This window comes from Macaca fascicularis, chromosome 3 (assembly GCF_037993035.2).
Source record: "Macaca fascicularis isolate 582-1 chromosome 3, T2T-MFA8v1.1".
Classification (NCBI taxonomy): Eukaryota; Metazoa; Chordata; class Mammalia; order Primates; family Cercopithecidae; genus Macaca; species Macaca fascicularis.
In genome coordinates, this window is record NC_088377.1 from 174,332,251 (window position 1) to 174,350,435 (window position 18,185).

At 40.5% G+C, this 18,185-nt stretch overlaps 1 protein-coding gene and 1 pseudogene across 6 annotated transcripts in view; both read right to left on the reverse strand.

Moving 5' to 3' along the window:
- CHCHD3 (coiled-coil-helix-coiled-coil-helix domain containing 3) overlaps positions 1 to 18,185 on the reverse strand; it is a 293,654-nt gene that overhangs the window by 14,830 nt on the left and 260,639 nt on the right. The gene's annotated exons all lie outside the window — the stretch shown is intronic.
- On the reverse strand, positions 7,661 to 7,792 carry LOC135970296 (U2 spliceosomal RNA; annotated as a pseudogene).

Genomic DNA, 18,185 nt, shown 5'->3' on the forward strand with positions numbered 1-18,185 from the left:
AAAAATTCAGTTTTGTGGTCACTTGAAATTACTGGGAACCTTTCATGGATCCTACCATATGTACACACGTCTCTTTTCTTTTCTTTCTTGTACTCTTTTACTCTGCTCTTCCCTTCCTCTCCCCTCATCTCCACAAGCACTAGCAGCCCGCCCTCCCTTTGGCCCTCCCTACCCCATACAGTGGCACCAAAGGCCCAAGGGGTTGCTGACAGTACCAAAGGTAGAACTGGAGTCCCAAAGATTTGACCCCGGAACAAAATCAGAAGAAGCACTTTTGGTAGGTATTCTGTAGCCTGTCACCAGCAAAACATTTTTTGGCTAATGTTTAATGTTAATATTCACTTAAAAGGCATCTAAAAATATATATCCAAGTATTTTTTCTCATTATACTAACAGGTCTATTGTAGAAACTGTGGAAAAAGACAGAAAAGAATAAAGATACACATTTAGGCTGTTTCTAATTTTTCACTGCTTAAAAAACATGAAGGACATAAATTATTACCACCATTTCTGATTATTACCTTAGGAGACTTTCCTGTAAGTTAAATTAATTGATCAAAGAGAAACAAAAACAGTTTTAGCAAAAACAAACCAGAGGGAGTATTCAGAAGTCCCCTCTTAAGACTCCGTAACACAGTTACACTTGGTTTTCTGTTTTAAAACTATCTGTTGGTTCCACTGCTGCCTCTACTTTCAAGTCTTAGAATCTTCTTTGATGTGGGTCTGAGGTTTACATTTCAAGAAAACTACTTACCCATCTTTTTAGTTCTGCTAATGTTAATGGTGAGGATAATAAGGTAACTTCAGAGAAGGAAAAAATATGGAGATAACACTCCTCACACCACTCTCCACTCAATCAGTTAGCAGCCACAACTCCCAAGGCTCTAGAGGCCACTGAAGTCACTCATTATGAGTGTAGGCATGCAAGGAAAGGATCCTTTCTCTGTACCTGAACCAGAAGTACGCTGAGAGAGTTCTACAGATACTATGATGAAAGACCAGAGAGAGGGAGAAGAGAAGGAACAAGAAGGAAAGAAGGAGGGAGAGAGAAAATGAATATGATAATGGCTGGTGTTAAAAGGAGAATTCTAATTTTTTTTTTTAACAGGTTGTGATAATGCATCCTTCACGGGATCAGGTGGTCTCATAAAACCATATTTTACACTAAAAGCAGACACACGACACAATCAGGGAATCAAATCTTTAGGTCTAGTTCCTATATCACAATGCAAAACTCTAATTTTTTTCTCTACCAACTTTTTATTAGCTGTTAAACCCGGTGATTAGGATTTCTGCTTTCCTTTTAAAATGCAAAACTAAAGCTACTAGGCACATTGCCAATATTTAAAAATATGTAATCCTTTACTTTTGTTTCTCTTATCACTTATAATTAATCTATTGTAAAATGCAATATAAAGAAAATATCTGAAATGTACTATATTAACTTTTTGATTTTACCTTAAATCTAAATATCCTAATATTTGTTTTCAGAGTAAAATGTAAATAGCCTCTAACAATGCAAGATCTGAAAAATTCAATTTTAAGCTTTTCTGACATTCTTAATAACTGCTAACCCTTTTATTAATGATATTTCCATTTGAGCTATAATCAAATTTCCACAATTACACTTTAGAGGGCCCTCTCTAAAGTGGTCCAAATAGCTCCAAAAGCTGCCTGCTTTGTTTCCATTTGTTTTCATATACAATTTGAGATACAATTTCTTTTGATTACTAACATGATGAATGTTAACTAATACGTTTTCTACCATCACAACACAAAATGCCAAGCGGCCTCCACTGTTACCAGAGAAAGGAATGCTGACCTGGACATCACCTAGTTCAGCACTTAGCTCAACGAACCAGTCACACTGAGAGCAGACCATGACCTGTAATGAGGGCCTTACTATTTAATCGAATAGCTTCAGCTTGGGCTTTAAAAGAAAAGCTTAGCTTTGGCTAGCTAGAAAACAGAGCATATAAAATTCTATCCTGTAAACCCAAGGTTTGAAAGAATAGTATGTATCTGAAAATACTTTAAGATTTAACATTTTAATTTTAATCCACTATTGACTTTGGAAAAAGATGTCAGGTTCACAATTCCATAGTCTGGATCCACAGGGGGAGCGTGACCTGGAGGGCAGGAGGGGAAAGCACTGCCAGCCTTCCACTCCAGTGTTAGGACTCTGAGTAAAAGCCCTAAACCCAAGAAAATCCAAAAGAGAGGACCTCTGGCCACCTATCCCTGCTAAAATGAGCAACACAGCACTCTATACACACAGATACACAGTTCTTATGCCAATAGGCCTCATACACCCTAAACAGACGGGTACAAACACACCAAAATGTAAGGTGAGCAAACAACTTTTCAATTTTGCAATGTGTTTTTCTTATTCAATAATACTGGGTCCTTGGAAATGATGGGGGGCAGGGTGGAAAAACCTAGGAGAGCAGGAATTTAACAACATGTGGCCACATGACAGCTGGTAGAGGCTGAGGCTTCTCTGTGGTGCTCAGGGGAGAGTAACACACCCACACCCTGACACGATGGGAATCCCCTGCTGCCTGGTTTCTTCTCAAGACGCAGCTCTCATTCTACCCTTCACAGAAAACCCTCTTGGGATCTTGCCAACTGCACCAAACCCTGAGTTGGATCTCACTGTATGGGCTCACCCAGCACAACTGAAGAGCTGGAGAGTTCCTATTCCTCATTAGGGGTCTGAACTTAGGAAACTGAGCCTCCAAAGAATGAGGGTCCCCAAGTTTTGTTTAGCTGTTTAACAGGTGGAAGGATTTGGGAAGTCAGGCATTTGGTATGAGGTGGAAGAAACAAACCACTGGCTAATTTTTACTTTCCAACATATCTTGGTGTTCTTGACTTATATTTGGGCTACGTATCTTTAAAAAGGCAGATAAAATTTTTACTTAATTCTTACTTAGAAGATACTAGGACTAAGAGGCAATAATTGTATAGAGTTTGGGGACTCAACATAACTGAAGGCAACATGAACTCAATCTGGAAGGACCCCAAATAAACTTCCAGATCACATATAATTTAGAATGATCACGTACTCATGAGATGCTATTTTCTCAAGCCTACAAAGTCTTCTCAACAGGCAAAATTCTATAGCTAACAAATTGCACTTTTGTCTGGGTGGGGAGCCTTTATTTAAAGAGCTATAAGCCATTCCTCCCTCCCTTTCTTAACAATGCTTGAAATATTGTTATTGTTTAATAAATGTCAAATAATAATGCTGTAATAAAAACAGGCACTAGTGGGTTAGCAATGCAGTTTTTTAGCAGCAGTTATATAAAGTCTTCTGGGTAGAACTATCTCCTAGCATGCACATAGCGGGAACAGAATAAAATCACAGTCCATAGAAGTAGCCCTTGGTTTTAAGAATTGCTAATTTGAAGATTATTCTCTTTGTCCTTTCAAAAGATCCACAGGTATTGGAATGAAAATGTTAAATCCGAATCTCCAAAGGATATATCAATGTGTGAATGAGACCAAGTAATCTTAACACAGGTCAAACTTTTTATTTGAATATCTCAACTAGATTTCAGGGTCAAGAAAAGCATTGTTATTACCACTGTTATTAAAGAAAGGCATGGCATTTACTCTCTCCTGACTTCGTAAAACAGCTGTTTAATTACGTAACAGAAATATGCTCATCATGAGCCATATACAATGCATCAGTCATAGATTTTTCCTTAAATAGCTATTTTCTTAAATATCTATATAATATATTCTACTTATGCTGACACCCCCGAGGCTTTGTGAGTTATTTCCAATCCCTCATGATGCTACTCTGGAATGTTCATCAAAATTGGTCTTAGGATTAAAAACATGAGGGTTGGTTGGTTCATTTATTCTTTTATCTGCTCAGTCACTCCCACAACAGAAGGAAGACAGGAGGAACTGGGATAAGTTGAGGAAAGCAGAAATGTATTAGGAAGCAAAATAATCTACTGGAATTAGAGGAGAAAGGGAAGGAATCCACCCTTCCCAGTGGTGGGCACAGCAACCTATCCACTGGGAAGGACGAGGGAGAGAAATGGGGAGTCCAAGGCTGGGAACTAAAGCAAACTATGACATCTGTCTTCGAAGATAACTTTAATTTCAAGTTCTTGAAGGGGTGGTACTCCCTTTATCACCCATTTTTCCTGCAGAAAACCTAATGTTTAGAAGATGGATAACTGGAAATAGCCAACATGGGAGTCCCCAGTGTAGCCAAGGGACAGGGCACCAGGCTTGGCAATCTACCAGGTTTTTCTGACAAAGGATACTAACAATCAACCTAAGACTTAATGAGAAAATTGAAGGGAACATCAAACATACCGTCCCAGAAACAATCCTTCCCTATTTGGAGAAATACTTACTTCATGGGCCTTCTTATATCACTTTCCTCAATCTATTAGAATCGCTTAGAATCACGGACTCTTGCTGTTGAGTAGCATGCAGGCAGCTTTCTGTGCAGAAATATAAGTGGGCACGCATGCATGTGAAGCTTCTATTTTTAGGTGTTTATAATTTTTTACAAAGAATTGCCCTTTGGGATGAATTTTATATGTTCCTTCTCAGCTGAGGGGTGACTTGGGTGGTACAAAGTTTGGTGAAATTCCCTTTGAGTCGTCCATGCATAAAAATACATTCCAGTACCCCTACCTCTTCCCTGCTGTGATCAAATTTAAGAGAGTGCTTTTAATACCAAGAGAAGTCAAGAACAGTTTAATTTTAAAAATTTCAAAACTGTCACATATCTCAATGAGAACTGTGACACATTCTAAAAAACTAGGTTAAGACCAAAATTTAAGTCTGTGGTGAGAGAGCGTGTTACATTACTTTACATGATACGCTTTTTTCCACTACACTTTAAAAGCAAGATCCAAATACCAGATACACACTAGAAGGAATGTGTCTGGCTCCCTTAACTGAAAGAATTGCAAATGTATTTATTTTAGGGACAAGTGAAGAAAAAAAATTATCCATACTGATTTGCCCTTTAAGTGTCAGAGTGCTAAAAATGAAGACCAGCAGAAGCAGCAGTGGGAGGAGGGGGAGAGTCAAGCCTTTTGTCTGTTTTCCATCACTATCAGTAACTTGAAGAGGGGAATGCTTAGGCACTGCCACTGGAAGAGGGAAATCCCAAAATGGGGCCAATAGGCCATGCTGCCAAACTTCCTTGGATGCAGTGCTGCAAGGCAGAAAGAATGTCACATGGACATCAGAGCTGTGCCACTGTGTACAGACTAGGAAGGGGGCAGTCAAGGATGGGCAGGAACGAAGTGGAGGGGAGAGAATACTAAATACTCCCCCAAGAAATTTATTTACTGGGGGAGAAACACACACACTCATAAAGGTCACAAGTAACACAAGGCAACCGAAGTGTCAAGGAAACAGTACAGGCAGTATACGCTACAGCTGTTCTGAGGGTATAACCATTCTATTGTGGGTGGATAGTTTGGGGGAAGGGGTAGTCTGGGGGGATTCCAAGGAAGAGAGGAGATGGGATTTTAAAAAAGCCCACAGAGTGAAGGACTGTAAGAGTCAGAGGGCATTTGAGAGGATCTAGGTGAGCTGAGGTCCAGGCTCAATCGAGTCTGGCATATTCAGGGGACTCAGGTTGTAGTAGAGGGTTGGAAGAGTGGGGTAGTGCTGAGAAGGGAGGGGCTGGGATACGGAGAGTCTGCCAAGAAGAGACAGCACACCTAGAGTCTATCCTGCAGGTGATGAAAAGTCACTGGCCTTTCTAAATGAGAGGGTGAAGTTATAAAGGTACCATCTTGGGAAGGTGGATCCAATGTAAAAATAAATCAGACGGATGGAAGTGGAACTCCATGGCAGGGAGGTCAGTGAAGCAGCACCCAGCTATAAAGATGAAACAAGCTGATGAAGAGAATGATCCAGCAAGAATGGAGGCACTGGAAAGAAAGGATAGAATGATGTGGTAACTGAGAGGACATGGAGGTAAAGAAGATGAAGGACTGAGAGAATAACAGGATGGCTTAGGCCTTGGGGATTTAAAGAATAAACATGCTCAAGTAATGACAGGAAGTTCAAGTGGAAATAACATCTCCTCACCACGATCTAAAGCAAGGAGTTGGAGCTCAGCATGATGGCAGGGCTACAGCTGCAGTGTCGAAATCCCCTGCAAGATGTGGTGGGGAGTGTAGAGGCAAAGGGAAGGAAGGACAACAGAGGGTTGGTGAACAGTCCATACCTGGGGGTGACAGGGAAGGAAGATGGAGCAGTAGGAGAATGGACCGTGGAGAGAACTGGTGTAACACAGCATCACAAGGCTGGGTAGACCAGAGTTTCATGACAGAGAAGACAGTCAAAAAGAAGGAAGACTGATAAACGGCCACGGAATGTGCTCCGTAGCAAGCTGGAGGAAGAATCTGAGCACAGTGCGTGAGGCAGAAGCCAGGCAGAAATTGGTAAAGAAGAAAGTGGGCAGTGAAGAAGAAATGGAGGTGGCAGGATGAGGTCAATTCAGTATCCTTTAGAGTACCTGTGAGATACCAGGCACCTTGGGACGTGACAAAGAGACTGAGTCAGGCAGACCTATCTAGCTCATAAGAGCTGCTTTAAAGGGACACATCTGGCAATAGTAAAATACAAAAGGGAAGGATTACATCTGACTGGAGATGACTAGGAAAAGTTTTAGATGAGATTATGGAATTTCAGTAGGGTCTTCAAGAATGGAAAGGGCTTAGGCAATTAGAGATGGGATAGAAAGGCATTCTAGACAGAGAATAAATGAAGGAAAGGCAGCAAAAGAAGAGAGAAGAAAAGGCTAGAGCTGGAGGCAGTGACATCTCTAACAGACGTTTTTTTTTTTTTTTTAAAGATTCACATGGAGATTTACATACAAATTACAGAGCCAAAACACCTTCATCAAGGACACATTCTGCAAGCAGACCATGACATTCCCATCAAGTAGAAGAACTAGTAAAAATGTGCTTAAAAGTTAGGATGTCAGGGAAGGTGGTTTCCAATTCTTTTAGAGAAAGACAAAGAAGGGCAGGCAGAAAGGAGGGCATGGTCCTTGCAGACCTGGTGTGGTTAAGGAACAATACTTCGATTTCTTAGCTAAAGAAGGGTGTCCGCAGTGAAGAACATTACAAAATAAGGCTGGTGACATGGGGAGGAGTGGAAGGAAATGGATTGCTGGGTAGGAAACCTCACCAGCTGGGTCAGTGCTCTGACAGCAAGAGGAATTCTAGTGAGTAAGCCCACGCATGAGAAAAAAGCAGTACACGAGAAGAAGGTTCTCCTAAAGGAGCTGGACACAGAACAGCAGAGACAGCATACGAACTGGGGGGAGGCCCCGCTGCCTGGCCCTGCAGTGGTACCTAAGCAGGTGTAGGGGACCCCACGATGGGAGATGTTCAACACTGGCAAGGGATGCTCCAGGCTCCTCTCTGCCCCCCAGGCTGTACTTTCCACCACAGCATATCATTTTACATATAAACATATCTAAGGCAGGAATATATTTATGTATTTACTGATGGGCTTCACCTCACACTTATACTGAGTGTCCAGTACTTCTAGCCCAAGTTCTTTCTTGTTCTCCGAAACAGACGTGCAGTAAAATGAATGGTTAATGGAAAATGGAATAAGAGTTTATGGATGTTGGACAGCAATGATTACTTATTCTGCACGAGCTCATGATTTCACAAGTTTAATTTAAAATCATATACCATGTATATGCTGACATATACATAAAATATATATATATACTTGACATAAATATCTACACTTGATCTTAGCCAAAAGGCTGAGAAATGATTATAAAATATATCTGAAAAAATACACAATTGGAAATAGCAGTTGCTTCCAAGGAGGGGAGTTGGATAGGTGGCCAAAGAGTTATGAAGGAGATTGACTTCTGCATATAATATTTACATTTTTTATCATGTGCATATATTGCTTGTCAAGAAATAACATTCAAAAAAATGCAATGATATTTTATTTATATATATTGTATCCCCTGAGAAATTGCTGTAATAAAGTTTGCTTTTCCCCCTAGATGCCTGGGCACCACAATTCCTAATGGTGATGCCATTTCCGCAGGTTTTGTGGCACTAAATAGAAAACTGATTGAAAACTTAAAGACGACAGAGATGAAATCCCACATGCAAACTCTAAGCAAAGACCAAAATGTAAACTCGGAAACAATTCATAATGCCCCCTACATTATCAGCCTTCAGCACAAGTTTGGCACAAACCCTTCTGATTTAGTATCTCAGTAACCGTGTGAGAAAAGAGACAGAGAAACCAACGCATTATTGAAGTCATGGGGCAAGCCATTGGGTGTGAGGTGTAACATGAGCATCTGGAAAGCCTGGAAGCTTTCTCTATTCATGAAATTGTAAGTTGGCCCCTTCTCGGTCTTTTTAATTGCTCTCTCCCCACCCGCTTTCCTCTTTTATTTATAAGTAATTCCCAAAGCTCAGATATTTGTCCCTACTCCTCTTCTACGGTTCCTTGTGAAAGTATTTTTCTTTCTTTAGGGGTACTCCTACGACTGTGTGTGTGACTGAATTGGATTTCGAGTCTCTTTACCAGTTGGTAGCTGTGTGATCTTAGGTTTCTTTAGTCTTCAGTTTTTCTATAAAATATACAATCAGTAATCTTAGCCATCTGAAGCCAGAGACTACATCTGATGATCCTCTTAGATTCCTTCTAAGACTCTACACTAAGTATCAACTGGATATGGTCAATTTGTTATTAGTTTTCTTATCCAAACAAGATTTTCCTCCTACTTTTCACCAATAGCAATATTGTTAGCTCATCATCATACATCAATTTTTGGTTCTTTTGTTATTTATTAATTTTCCTGTTTTTAAATTATTAGTTTTCTTGAGACAGGATCTTGCTCTATCACCCAGGCTGGAGTAGAGTGCTGTGATCACAGTTCACTGTAGCCTCGATCTCCTGAGCTCAGGTGATCCTCCCACCTCAGCCTCCTGAGTAGCTGGGACTACAGGCGCGTACCACCACACTCGGCTAACTTTTGTGATTTTCTTTTGCTGAGATGGGGTCTTGCCATGTTGCCCAGGCTGGTCTCAAACTTCTGGGCTCGAGTGATCCGCCATTCTTGGCCTCCCAAAGTACTAGGATGTGGCATAAGCCACAGCACCCGGCTGATTCTTTACTTTCAAGAAGTCACTGAGGTTGTTAGTTCTTGTTTTAAAATACCTCTTTCAGGCCGGGCGTGGTGGCTCACGCCTGTAATCCCAGCACTTTGGGAGGCCAAGGCGGGTGGATCACAAGGTCAGGAGATCGAGACCACGGTGAAACCCCGTCTCTACTAAAAATACAAAAAATTAGCCGGGCGCGGTGGCGGGCGCCTGTAGTCCCAGCTACTCAGGAGGCTGAGGCAGGAGAATGGCGTGAACCCGGGAGGCAGAACTTGCAGTGAGCCGAGATCGCGCTACTGCATTCCAGCCTGGGTGACAGAGCGAGATTCCCTCTCAAAAAAATAAATAAAAAATAAAAATAAAAATAAAAAATAAAATACCTCTTTCACTTTTAACCCTTCCTCAGTTTTCCATATCCTTACCACAGGCTAAGTTATCACTTCAAGCATACACTACTATTACTACAACTTTCAAACAGTCCATCTGCCTGCCTCACCTGCCTCCTTTTTGTGTTCATCAACATGAATTCTAGTGAAAGAATAGCCTGCAAAATGCCAACCTTTCCTAGGAGTTCAACCAGCATTCTTCCTTCTCCCTCTCCTCCAACTACCAATGCTAATTTTACTTGTAAAATATTTATCATATCCCCTGCCTCCTCACAAGGTACTACCTGTGGTGTTGCAGGAAAGAGTACCCACTGAAACTTCTGCTTAAACTGCTCTTTACCTATTCTGGCCTCAAAGTGAAGGACAGATGGTGACATTTGCAAGGTTGTTTTCAAACACAATCTAATATGAACCAGTATAACAGCCAAAGAGCACAACTGCACATATTCCTAATGTCCATTCCCAAGCTATGTTATACAATTATAAAATCATGCTCTGAATTGATTTTATTTTCTTCTTTTGGATAAGGGCACTATCTCCAGCAGCGATAAGTTTCCATAGGAACTAAATTCATTTCAAAAGGTTTGAACATAGAGGCTTTAAAAAAAGTGCTCAAACAACATACAAATTTTGTACACAGTGCCTTGCATTCTTGAAATCAGAGCACTGTAAATGTTAACCTTTTAATCTCCTGGAAGTCCCTGGAAATGAGAAAATGGTCTCTCTGTATTTGGGAAATGGACATGTTTAAGGTAACTGGTAAGGAAAATAACTTAGAAGGTGAGTTGCTAATTCGTAATATCTCACCTCTAGCATTAAACACAACTAATCACACACGATAACACTATTTACTAATTTTTAGAAAATAAGTGCATCATGCATTCAAGTTGTTGTAATATTTTCCTGCTTAATACTCCATAAATTAAATATAAAAACTAGAAGAAAATATACCTTCAAGGTATTTTATAGCTAATAAATGTGAGAAGTTTATACGGGTGTATAAGCACACTGAACTGCACGTGCCCCTGTGAAACATCCACACGATAACTCTGTAATTTGAAAATTCTAACATGTTTCTTTTTTTGCTCTGATTAAAGTATTCAGTACTGATGCCATAAGAAGGCACTAAATTCCAACATATCCCTTTGTATTACATAAATGGATTTAAGCATTTTACAGAGGACAGGCAAGATTTAGCAAATTGGCTTAACATTCTAGTCTGCTGCTGAGACTAAAATGAACAAGACCAACTATGAAGTACAGAAAACAACAATCTACCACACAGATTCTCCAAATGATTATGATGAGTCTCATACATGAGTATTTCAGAGGTGGAATCTCAATGATTTCTACGTAAAGGGATAATGATATATTACTGTAGGACCAAATAATGCATTTCTCAATTCATGTCTGCATTGGATTCACCATGCTAAGCTCCATTAGTTTTACATCTCCCTAAGGGTTCCAATTCAGCAGTATTAATACATGCCATTACACACAGCCCAATCTAAGAATGGCTGCCTTATGAAAGCCCCTTAATACTACTCTCCAGTTGAGTGTTTCTGGAGAAAAATCACAAAACTAGGGAAACTAGAATCACTACAAACTCACAGACACTAAATCCTGCCACAATGTTATGGCTCTTCTTTGGTAAACTCACTCTCCCCCTATTACTAGGATTATTCATGCCATCTCCAACCTCCTCAAAAATCTCGCCTGGTTCTTTTCCCTTTCCACCCTTGGCTAATGTGCTGGCCTGTTGTTTCACTGAGATAAAAATAAACCAAAAGATAACTCCCTCATCTTCCCAACATAAGATCTGGATCGGCACCCATCTTCTCCTTTTCTATTGTTACTTTGGAGGAAGAGTGTCTCTCTCATCAAAAGAAAGGCAATCCCTATGCATGGATCCAATTCTTACCTTCCTCCACCCTTGCCTTCTAGTGGGATTTTCTCTCCTGAGATGGTTCTCACCTGCCTTCCGGCATTCTCTAGAACAGTGCCATCCAACAGAACTTTCTGCAGTGATGGAAATGTACTAAATCTACGCTGTCTAACATGGTGGTCACACCACTGGTGGTAACTTAGCACCTGAAATATGACTAGTGCAACAAAGGAAAAGTATGTTAAATTTTACTTAATTTTAATAAATTTAAGCGGTCATAAGTGGCTAGTGGCTACCATGTTTTTGGAAGCACAGCTCTAGCAAATACCCTTTCAATTTCTGCCTCCACTTCCTTACCTTCCATCCATTCTTCTCTATCCATGCCAAAGTGGCTTTCATTCAACTGTTGGATAGAACTGCTAAAATCACAGGCCTCTAAGTGGCCAAATCCAGTGATTTTTAGTAGACATCTTATAGGACTCGATCAGCACAGACTTGTTCCAGTAAATTGACCCTTTCTTGAAGAGAGTTTCTTGAGCTCCCATAATACTACACTCTCCTGTTTTTCCTCCTGGCTGTCTGGCTCACTGTCTTCTAACTGATCCCTCAATGTTGGAGTTCCTTGGGGTGACGGTCCTGGAGGTCCCTCTGCTCTTCTCTCTCTCCTCTCTCCACAGATACCTCAGCCATTCTCATGGCTTCAAATACCATCTACGTGCTGGTCGCTATCTAATTTGTATCTCCAGCCCAGCCTTCTTATAGGTGACTGACTACTGCTATTTACGTGGAAGGCATTACAGGTACCACATGTTTAAAACTGAACTAATTACCTCCTCTACCCCCAATTGATTTTTTTTCTTCCCCATCTCAGTAAATAGACCCTCCAAGATCAGGAAGTTGTCCTTGATACCCTTCCCTTTCTCCCTTTCATTCCCAATATCCATTCTGTCACCTAGTCTTGTCTAAATTCTAATACATCTAGAATTGACCACTTCCTTTTTTCTTTTCTTTTCTTTCTTTTTTATTTTGAGATGGAGTCTTGCTGTAGCCCAGGTTGGAGTGCAGTGGTGCAATCTCAGCTCACTGCAACCTCTGCCTCCTGAGTTCAAGCTGATTCTCATGCCTCAGCCTCTCCAGTGGCTGGGATTACAGGTGTCTGCCACCAAGCCCAGCTAATTTTTGTATTTTCAGTAGAAATGGGGTTTTACCGTGTTGGCCAGGCTGGTCTCAAACTCTTGACCTCAAGTGATCTGTCTACCTTGGCCTCCCAAAGTGCTGGGATTACAGGCATGAGTCACCGTGCCTGGCCTGGAATGGATCACTCTGTATTTCCATTGCCATTATCTTAGTCCAAGTCACCATAACCACTTGCCTGGACTATTCCAATAGTCTCCCATGTAGTCCCTCTGTTTCCATTTTTGGTCTCTAACTCTCTTCTCTACCACAATTCATTATCAAAACAACAACAGCCAGAGTGCCCCTTTTTAAACTACAGATTTGGTCTCACAACTTCTAGGTTACAACCCTAACCCTTCAAGATTTCCTGCCTCTCTTGGGATATATCCAAAATAGTGATTATGACCTACTAGGTCGTACAAGATGTAACCCCTGCCTCCATCTCTCTCTGCAACGCTTTCCCACAATAGGTTTCCCTTCAGAACTCCAAAGGAGCTCAGCAACTTCCTCAGGGTCTTAACACACATTGGCCCTGCTGCCCTTCCCCTAATGCCTACTATTTTAGCCTTTATATCAGCTTTAAGAAGTTGTCTCCAATGCCTCACAGTCAATTCCCATGGGACATGCTCCTCATAGCATTTGACAGCACTTTTCACAATTGCCATTGTCAAGTTATTTGGATGATCAGTTATTTCTCCCATTAGACCAGAAGCTCCAAAAGGGCAGTATTCCCAGTGCCTTTTACATCTGCCAAACACCATCAGCTGCTCAAACCTTTCCCCCTGAGAAGCCACTGGGGTACCTTCTCCACTTCTCATCAGCACTCTATTAGTCAGTGTATATGTGGGGGAACAAGGCAGACCTGTGAGGAAGAGTGGTCAAACTACACATGTTCTTAACATCCCAACTGGAATTGAGAACCAATTCCCCAATAAATACTTAAGTTCTAGAATACAGTCATTACTTATGTTTTAGCCATTTACTGTGATGGTTAAAAACACAGGATCTAGCATCTAAAATATGCATATCCAAAACTGGGATCTACCTCTTACTTGCAATGGAAGCTTGAGCAAGTTTCTTGATCTCTCTAAGACGCAACTTTTTCCTCAGTTCCTACTGTTTAACATTGTTGTGAAGATTAGTAGGATAACGTTTAAGCTCTCCACACAATGTCTGGCACTGAGTAAGCCTGTAATAAATGGTAGCTGTTATTATTATTAATACACATTTATTGTTAATATATTTCTGCAGGTTATTCTGGGAACCTAACCATTAGTTATCATCTTCTTTCCAAAGAAAAATGAGCTGCTATTTTCAAACAGCCAACTTAAAAACCAAGTTTTAGAATATGATACGTCTGAGAGTTGGTAACTGCTCACGAAACTTGAAGGTGACCACAAAGTGTTCAGGTGGTGGAAAAAGAGGAGGGCTGTTGCATGTGTTTTTGATGAAGGGATTAAAAAGCTATACTCATGTTAAAAACCACACCTCCATCACGGGGTACATAATGAACATAAACCTACGTATCTTTTCTTTCCCCAAGTACGTGCTCACAGGGAGCAACAGTCCTCCCTATGAATAAATGGAACTGTATTTGAAGTAATTACACTTGGCATAGATTTGCCCACTGCTGGTGGCAGGGCTGCTACTTGTGACTAAGCAGTGAGGGGAACTCAACAGAATTGATGGCAAACTGCTTTAATTTGCCTTAATAGTAGCAAAATCTTGCCTAAAACAAGTTGGATGTTTCAAGAATAATAAATCCACACAGTTAAAGTTCTATTACTGTTAAACCAGTATTCAAACAGGCCAGAAACTGGTTTCCAGCCTCTTTTCGTGTGTTTCTGTATCCTTAGGGTCACAAATGTTATTTTGTGATGCCAAGCAGGCGGTCTTCTGCAGGAGGCCTAGACATGCTGGTGTTATTAAAATGTTGGGTAACATTTCAGTTTAATCATGCTGTGAGGTCTGTCCCTTCCCCACACCCACAAAAGCTTTAACCACCAAAGGACATTTAGAAATCATAGGGAGAAATGTGAAAGTACTAATGATGATTTCATTTTCAAATGGTCTTAAATGGACAGGTAATGACAGCATTGCCTGTAATGGCCTTGTAGCCAACTCATAAGCAGGAATGGGGAAGAGGATGAACTAGGAGGATTCTCCTTTCTATATATGCACCATGGCTGAATGCAAAGAAAACCCAGATAAAATTAAAGGTCTTCCCTGTGCCTGAGTGAGTGGCCTTTGTGAAGGATGAGTGAGAACCTGAAGCCTTACACATCATAAAATCATGGTGTATGTGGATTGATTACCATTCAGAAGTTAATTGCACATTACTAAATGATTATGTGAAAAGTCTATAAAATCTGGAGTTTTGGCAAATCAGATCATACATCATATCATATATCATATCATGGTACTAGAGGTATGTAATGGCTGTGGCTATACAGCAGACCATGAAACTGAAATTTTAGACTTGTTGGCCTAACTTAATCAATGTCAACTGTCAAATAGGAGGATTATGGCCAGCAACTCAAATTTGAGCTAGGACTGAAGACCCGAAAAGAGAAAGACTTAAGTACTGCTCAGGATGATAACTTTAGTTTAAGGTTTGAATAACTGGTTTTGTTATCTAAATTGAATAGAGTAATGAGATAATTTTTATCACAATCACATACTGTATAATGAAATCAAGGAATGAAAGCTTTTTATCAAAGGATTTCAACGTGATGGCAAATCAATTATAATATTAATTTTTATCAGACACCATCAAATCCGGCCACTTTTAGATCTCCAATATTGGTTATAAGTGCCAACATTTAGACTGAAAGAACTGTTTAACAGATGGAGCATTTCCTCCTTCCAGTATTTAGGAGTGAGGCCATCTGACTGAAGTCTTATTTCCCTGCTTATAAACTAAGGTCTTTGCCCAGGAGACTATTTCAAAAATGTACCAAAGGTTAATATGTTTGCATATATTACAAATGCTAAGCAAAATGGAATCTTAATATATTCTCTTATTCATTACAAACGAAACGGCAGGAAAGACTGCACATAAAGGACATTTTACCAGTTGTTCTTACTCCGATTACCTTTCAGGTACCTGCAAATGCCAGTCAGTTTCACTGGCGCTCAGGTTGCCTGAAATGAGGGAGAAGTAACGAGTTCTCCTACTAGGAGCCATACTGGGACAAGAGGTAACAAAATATAGAGTCCTGTTTTGTGATATTTCATTTCACCAAACCTGCTGGTAGGAAAAAAGGTGAAAAAAAAACAGAGAAAAGATATGAAAATTGCACTATACAGTCCTTTACGCTTTTGTCCTTCTTTTTTCCTTCTCTCTCTTCCTCCTTTCTCTCCCCTACCCCAACCAGATCCTTCCTATTTCTGGTTTAGGCACTATCAATCAAGGGGTGAACACATTTTTATATATGTTTTTAAAGCAGAAGTAGCAAATACAAAGGAAAAATGCCAGCTCTTTCAATGCTTAAGCCAGCGACAGACATCACTAATCAATCTTGACATTCTTTTAGGCTGAGTCTGTCATAGCCTCTGAATCCTTTTCAAGGAAATACTGCAGGGAGCTACCACAATCAATGGAGTTGGTGCCTGAAACAAAATTTATTTGCCTTCCCTTGCACTAAACTTTTCCTTAGTATTCTATCTTTAGCATTGGGTTGGACTTTCTTGGTTCGGCACTTTCTTATGGTCATGTAGTTCAGGCTGGGCATTTTGTCAGATTGAAATTCATGAGAAGCCTGGCTCTCCTCCAATAAGCACCTTGCCATACAAAATCCACAGTGTCTGAAAATAATAGAGACCAGATAATGCCCCTTTCTGGCTCAATCCACATCCTCTAAAAGGGAAGCAAAGCCAGGAAAAATCATCTGGGCTTAGCAGTCTCTTTCTTCACTTTCTGGAGTAAAAGAGTTTGCCTCTATTAATGTTTGAGCCTTGATCTCAGCTATGTCTGTTTTTAAAGTTGATTTGAGGTTTAGATTTAGCATTTACCCTTTCAAAAAGTTTCTGCTTAAAAGAAACTTTTATGACAGTCACTACATTGCCTTCATGAGCATTTTAGGAGTACCTTCGCCATATATTAACATACTGGCTCATTTGGCTTCATAGTTAATTGCATGATCTCTCCAGAAAGCCCTTAATGACACCATCTCACATCCAACCTTCATAATTTGGCTCCCCGCAAATCTGAGAGCAGGGCTTCCCAGGCACCATCTTACTGCCATTGTGGGCCAAATGTGATTCTCCCCAGCTGCTGCTGTGTCTCCTCCTTTACGGCAGGGGCTTGCCTGTACACTCTAAGCAATTCCAGGAACCAGAAGCCTTCCAGGCAACAAGAGGCTATTAGATGCAACCTGCTTGGGCCAGGGCCATATTCTGCTCCCAGTGATAACTAATGCATGCTTCTGCTGGTATTTTTTCATTCTATTGCTTGAGAGGATTGCCTCCCACATTTGCACAAAGGATTTCCCTAGATAAGGAACATCCGAGAACGGCCAAATCTTGCCAGAATTCAATAAATGGAATATAAAAGCCTGAAAAAAAACATGGAATATCAAAATGGAAGTAGGTTCAACTACGACAAATGTGGCTGCCTGAGAAACAGACAAGAGACACAAAGGGCATCTCTGTCTTCTCTGTCTTTACCTGGGAACTGAAAGAAAGATGGCGATTTCTCTGTCCACGTGCTGGGCCGTAGCCTCCACAGCTGCCTGCTCTAAAGAAAAGGGCAGCACTCATCCGCTTTATGAAGAGTTGAAAAGATTTACGTAATTTTCCTGGGGTCCCAAGCTTTTTTCTTTTTTGGCATTACCCATAATGTATTTGTCCATGGGATAAGCAGAGATGCCTTCCCCCAACAATTATATTTGCTTAAAGGAAAACACAGCTGCCTTTCTTGAATATTAAGATGCAACTGGGACTAGTGAGACTAAAGATTTCAAAGGGAAGGAAAGTTTTTATAGCATAAAAGATACTCCATTATATCAAAGTGCATTGAGATTAAAAAAAAAAAAAATGAGGCAAAGTGATGACTATTCTCCTTAGGGACAAAAGGTCCAATTGAGAAAGAAGCTCTAGGTACCATTTTCCAGAAGAGCCACCTGCCACTACTTGGAGCTATTGTAGATATTCAGGAGTCAGAATTTTACACTCCTGCCACCTCTGGGGTTCATAGGGGAGAGTATGCACACATGTCTCCCTTGAGGCAAAGCCAACAGGTAGTTACTTGATCACTGACACCTTGGGATAACTGAACATGAAGTCGATTTCTTAATGACTCTCTCTTAAAGAACCAGCATCACACTGCTAGCTACTGCACCTGTAGTCCCAACTACTCAGGAGGCTGAGACAGGAGGATCACTGAAGCCCAGGAGATCAAGGCTGCAGTCAGCTATGATCATGCCACTGTACTCCAGCCTGAGTGACAGAGTGAGACCCTGTCTCAAAAAAAAAAAAAAAAAAAAAAAAAAAAAAAAAAAAAAAAGAAAGAAAGAAAAGAAAAAACGAAAGCTTTGGAGAAATACATGCTAACCCAAGTAAAAGCAAGCGAGTCACCCATTTCTTTGGGAG